The 6,201-nt window shown below is 49.0% G+C and overlaps 1 long non-coding RNA gene across 1 annotated transcript; it reads right to left on the reverse strand.

The window, feature by feature from the left end:
- Positions 1–3,913: 3,913 nt before the first annotated feature.
- On the reverse strand, positions 3,914–5,295 carry LOC116994770. The gene is made up of 2 exons (XR_004417568.1): positions 4,320–5,295; positions 3,914–4,032 (listed from the first exon to the last, which is right to left on the reverse strand). It is a non-coding gene; the product is annotated as an uncharacterized LOC116994770 (long non-coding RNA).
- Between the last annotated feature and the right edge of the window lie 906 nt (positions 5,296–6,201).

Raw genomic sequence — 6,201 nt, forward strand, 5'->3', positions numbered from 1 at the left:
AATGGCAGGTGACAGGGTATCCCTGTGACCTCCTGCATGTGAGTCCCAGAAGCAGCTCCAGGGAGTTCCTCTTTCTGAGAAGTGGACTGAGTGGTGCTTTCAAGACCCTCAGCTTCTGAAGTGTTCATGACAGAAGAGAAGGAGAAAGAAGTGAAGCTTCCAGGAAATGTGTCTCATGGAATAAGGAGCTTTAGATGCTTTAGATTTGCATTGTAATCTTTGTTGCATTTTGTGTCTCCCATTTTGCAGACCTGACCTGCTCCGCTCTTGCCAAGAAGTTTTTCCCTGGGTGTTTCCTATGTTTTCTTAGCCATCAAGTCCTTGCCTTCCGTCCAGAAGAGTACTCTTTCCTCCAAGCTCATGAAGAAACTGCCTATCCAAAAAGTGTTTGAAGAAAAGGATTTTTAGTATTTATTAGTATTATTAGTTATCATTAGCATCTATAGTTACACATGTACTTATGTTCTGATAGCGGTAGGTTTGAATAAATATATTTTAATTTTATCTTTAAAATTTTGATGATTATTTTTGATTTGTATTTATTTTATTTTGATGATATGTTTTGGTTTTTTATGTTTTAAATAAAGTTTTTAAAAAACCATGAAGAGAATGGTGAGTCCAGGATCTGAGTGCAGCTCACTTGATGTGCTGTGTCTCACCATATTCTTTCTTCACTTGGCCTCTGCTTTCCCTCTTTTGCCTTTTTATCTTTGTGTCATTTGTGCTGCTCTTTATAACTTGCAATTGTAACAGTGCCAGCCACTGACATGTCTGGGGGACACTGGACCCAACAGATCCAGCATAGTCGAAAGTTTTCTAGTTAGATGTATTGTGTGCTGACAGAAGGTCTGAGCAAAGAAACAAAGAGAAGTGTGCCCAAATCCCAAAGCTTTGCTCCTTTGCAATCTCACCCAGATGGGGCTCAGAGGTGTCTTCAGTCACAATTTCATAGGTGAGAAGAGGTGATGGGAAAAGATGCACTGCTTTGGAGAAGTCATCTATGTGTACATTTCTGCAGTGCAACAGTGCTGTTTGCAGCTTGTTTGCAGAAGGATGAGTGGACTGTGAGGTCAATAACATTTGTCAATGGTTCCTCAGATCTCTCCTGCAGCCTGGGATCCATTCAGCCCAGGGCTATGGGATAATTTGTTTTCCCATGCATCAGTGCTTGCCAGTGTAATGAACTCCTGCAAAGCTGGAAGAAGCAATTCTGGCTTCAGCTGCAGCTCTTGGTGGGCTGCATGATCATTGACATTGCTGCCTTTGCAGAAACTATTTCACAGTTTCCTTTCATCATCATTTGAAGCTTTTAAACCTCACATGTCAGTTTGCTTTGCCTTTGGGAAAAACACTTTTGGGGCCCAGTGCCAACTGTAACCGTTTGACAGCAAAGTCTCCTCCTTGCCAGCTTCTGATTTTACAGAAGAAAATGAATGCGAATGTGTTAATTAGGTTTTCTGAAGGAAAAGCTCTATGTCAAACTCTATGTGTTTGCTTAGCTCTGGGTCTAGTCCTGGCCTAGTAAAGCCCAGGCAGGGGGGCGTGTTGCAGGGAAAGCGAGTCCGTGAGCTTACGGGATTGCCATCACCAGCAGAGTGAATGTGTCCTTTGGGGATTCCTCTGGAGACAAAATTAAGGTCCTTTTCATGCCCAACACTTCTCTTAGATCTTTCCAAAATATCCTATAAAAGGCAGTGAAACTTCACATCTCCTTGCACACTCCCCTGTTTGAATAGGGGCATTTTTATCCCTCCTCAAAGTCATTGCTCTTGCACACCAGATACATGAACATCCCCAAACAGGAATGATGCCTGGTCCTCGTGCTGGTGCTTCAGAGTACTGGTAAGTGAAGATGTGGGTAGCTACCAATATTAACACTTAATCAGCATTTCATGCTCCTTCAAGATATCCAGATGCCAGGGCTTTTTGTTTCAAAGCAGCAGCTGTACCATCACTCTCTGGGGAAGAACTGTAAATGGGAAACAGCAACTGCCAGCATTGCAAGAGTGTGGGGGAAAACCTGAACTGTTGAAACACTAATCTTAGAGAAATTAAGATTCTAGTTAAAAGTTAGTCATTTGCTAGAGTTAATTAAAATGCAGAGAGATAGATAGGCCTTGCTGAAATCATTAAACAGTAGAAGAAACAGGGCTTGAGATAATTATCTGAAATGTAAATAATCAATTGCCTGTCTTTTTATATTTGTTCAGCTGTGCTTGCAATGGGAAAAGATGAAACTACTAAATGGATCCAAAGAAACACAAACAATTGCAACCAGAAACTTCATCAAAGTCGCAAAGGGAGGAAATTGGAGTTCTCCCAGAAGCCATTTGTATTGTCATTGATAGAAAAGGTCGAGAGTTCAGGGCTGGGAAGACTCCCCTTACTTCCCCTTTTTGAGGCCCTCTCCCCACAAAAACCAGCCCAGACTTAATTCAAGAAGCCAACCACACATGCTTAATAGCCATTCAAGCTAATTACCATAGCAAGTGGGGAATGGGAGGTGCTGTCATATGTCACCATTCCAAACTTTTGTCAGTAAATGGACTCTGTGATCACCTGTGATTTGGCAGTTCGTATTAGGGGGTTACCCCACACAGCTGCCCGGCACTGAATAAACAGACAATTTCCAACTTTAAATTTTTAGAAACTTTTGTCTGTTGCACTTGGGTATCACTAATAGACCAATACTTACATTTTGGTTAATAGTGTCTTTGTCAAAGATGAATGGGAAGAATACAATTGCCAAAGCTGCATTAGGGTAGCAGGATCAGTTCTTTACTTCATGCTTGAAAGAAGATAGTTTGGGACCTTCTTTTTGTATCTCATGCAGGAAAGGAGCTCTTAACAATACCATGCTACCTAAGCACACATTGGGATGTAGCTCTGTAGTGGTTCACAATGAAGCAGATTCCTGCTTTGTTACTGTCAGCCCTGCTGACCCTTCAAGGGACCGTAGTGCATCCCATGCCTGTTTTGCCTCCAAGCAAAGCTTGGCTTCCGTTATTAGTGTGGAATAAATAGAAGAATAATAAAATGGGCAATTAAGCTGATCACTTTGGAGGATATGCTCATGCTTTCGCATGCCAGCCCTTTACCTCATGTTTCCAAAGCTTCTTACTCATCATCAAACATTTTAATAAAAAATCTCACGTCTCAAGTTACATGTGAACAAAATTGCATCATGATGGGGAATTCTGCTGGCAGGAACAGGACAAAACCATTCCAACACTCGCTTGCAGTTTTCCTGGATTTCTGCAGCCCTGTGTGGAAAGCTGCTGTAGGCAGAGTGTTTGGAGTTGGTTTTGTGGCCTTTCTGAAAGATGTGTGGAGCAGTATGCAGGGCTCTCCTAGAGCTGAGCCGTGCTGGGGAGAAAAGACACCGAGGGGCTCCAGCCCAGCTGCTTCACCTGCCGTGACCGTTCCATGGAGCTCTGCCAGTGGGAGAAAGTCGATGCTGGACGAGCCACAATTTAATTGCACTGCTACCAATACCCTGACTGATGGACTGTCAGGTTTCATTCTGACTAATTTTCCTAGTAAAGACCTGTTATTCCTATTCCCATCTCTTTACCTGAGAGCCACTTAATTTCAAAATTATAATAATTTGGAGGGAGGGGGTTTACATCCTTCATTGCATAGAGAGGCTCCTGCATTTCTTAGCAGCCAACTGTCTTTCAAACCAAGACAACCTGCAAACCACTTCCCTTTCCAAGTAACATGTGGGCCTGCCTGGCAGCTCCAGGTTCTTAAATGGGTTCCTGCAGTTGGCAACAGGAGCTGTTGCTGAATTTTTCACCTTACTTAACCCACAAGTTCCAAATGATACCAAGTGGTTGAGGAAGGGGAAAAAAAGGATTACCCTGGAGAAAAAGGAGCAAAAGCTCAGAAAAGGATGGAACTAACACTCTGATGACGATGACAACAACAAAAGGATTTATTTTTGACAGCAAATGAACACCTGTTGCCCTCCAGCCCTCCCAGACTGGTAGGCCGAGCGGTGCCATTTCCAGGGCAGGAGGTGCTGGTAGCCTGAGGAGAGAAAGCAGAAAGCCTCGGTCAGTCGCAGCAGGCTCCTGTCTCCCCTGTCCCACCACAACCTGGGCGGGGGCCAGGCTGCTGTCTGTGCTCAGAGCCCAAACCTCCCGACCCATGCTCTCATTTTTAGAGGAGAGCAGCGTGGCAGGCCGCGCTCCACCTCTTCCACTTAAGCACGGCACAGCAACCTCCTCAGCAGCTGCAAGAGCGAGATTCTCATGTGCCTGCTGCCGTCTGCCCCAAGGCCTTCTGCCACCTGTGTTCTGGAACCGGGTACCCACCTCTGGAGACCTGCTGCCAGGAGAGGAGCCGATCCCACACGAGGTCCCTGTCCTTCTTGAAGGGGACGTCCCTGCACTCCATGGCCCCCCGGGGTAGCACCGGCATTGGATGGACTCCACGGACAGTGCCAGCGCTTTCCCACCCCATCCGGGCACCAGGTGCAATCTTCCTGAAGATATCAAAGAACAATTGCATGAAAGTCAATTCAAAACAAGACCTGGATATGAAAAAAAGCGCCAAAGGTTATCAGCATTTCACAGGTTTGGGGAGGGTTTGACCACTCCATGCGAGAATGAAACCTGTCCACACGTGGGGAAAAACCCCACCTTTCCCACTCATAAGCCCATCCCTTCCTCAAGGGCCTGCAAAGCAGAGCAGCTGGGGCAGGGCTTCACAACCCATCCCCCCCTGTCGCTCCCCATCCACAGGGATGGATGCTTTTGTCAGGTTGGCTGCCCCCAGCCCAGCCCGCGCCAGGCATGCTGGCAGAAGCTGTCAGCGAGGCCAGGAGTCGGGTCCCCTTCCACAACATCCGTCCCCTATGGCGCCAAAAAGCAGCTGGACAGGAGGCGAAAAGATTCATATTCCCCATTGCCGCTGAGAGGGGAACCTCCAGTGCGTGGCCAGGCCGAGCCCTGCCGTGCCTGGAAGCACGAGCATCCCCCCGCCCCTGCGCCGGCTGGGGACTCATCTTGATTTTGTCGGGGTGCAGAGCATGTCCTCCAGGAAGGGGCTGGAAGCAAAGCCCATTGGTTTTGTCCCACCAGTGTCCAGCTCCAGGACGGCGTTCTCTGGCTCCACATCTTGCTGCAGAAGAACACGCCAGCTGTGCCTCGGCTTGTGGGGACATCATGATGCCATTGAGCTGCAGGGGGATGTTTCCCCTTCTCCAGTCCGTGGTGACTTCACCGCTCTGTGCCACGACTTCTCCAATAGGATGGGGAGCCCTGAGCCGCTCCCTCCACAACTCACCGGAGACCCGTGGAAGCATCTCCTTGGCCGCGCTCTCTGCTCCATGCCACAGCCGCAGGGAAATGCTCTGTGAATTTCTTGGAGTGCCACGAGATGCCAGCAGCTGGTATGTGCTGGGCTCCTGGATCCTACTGTGCAGAGGGATGGATCTCTGCTGTCTCCTGGGCCAGGTGGGGCTGCTGCACCCAAGGATGCTCAAAAAGGTCTTCCAGGCATAGCCTGTCTGCAGGGTCCATGGATAAGCACCACCTGATGAGGTGCTGGCACCCTGCAGGGAGAAACCAGAAACCGCTGGTCAGCTCCTGTCCACCCTCTCCCAGATTCCACGGTGCCCACACCTCACTAGGAGTGCTCGGAGCTGCACCCAGAGCTTCCCATCCATCCTCCCTTTCGGAAGAAAAGCAGCACAGAAGCACAGGTGCCGCCTCCTCCAGCTAAGCCCAGGAGATCAACCTCCTGCCTAGCTGCAAGAGCAGGACGCTTATGTGCCAGCTGCCCAGTCCCCGACCCGTTCTTCCTCCCTTGCCTTCCAGGCACATGCCCACCTTGAGACACCCGGGGCGGGAAGAAGAGCTGGACCTGGACGATGTCTTCTCTGGTTTTGAAGGGAAGGTGCCTGCACACCAGCTGATAGAGCAGGATGCCCAGGGTCCAGATGGTGGCTGGCTGGCCGTGGTAGCAGCCAAAGAGGATCCACTCCGGCGGGTAGTACCTCCGCATTCCTATGGGACACGGGCGCAGCTCATCAGGCGATGCTGCTCCCTCCCTCCCTCCCAGCCAGTTGCACTACAACCAGCCCCTGCCCCTGCAAAAAGCAACTTGGCTGCAGCCGGCTGAAGAAGGATTCCCCCTCCCTCCCTCCATCTTCCCCCTGTGCCAGCAAAGGGGAGAAGCTCCGCTGCCCGGCTG

This window comes from Catharus ustulatus, chromosome 3 (genome assembly GCF_009819885.2).
Source record: "Catharus ustulatus isolate bCatUst1 chromosome 3, bCatUst1.pri.v2, whole genome shotgun sequence".
NCBI classification, from domain to species: Eukaryota; Metazoa; Chordata; class Aves; order Passeriformes; family Turdidae; genus Catharus; species Catharus ustulatus.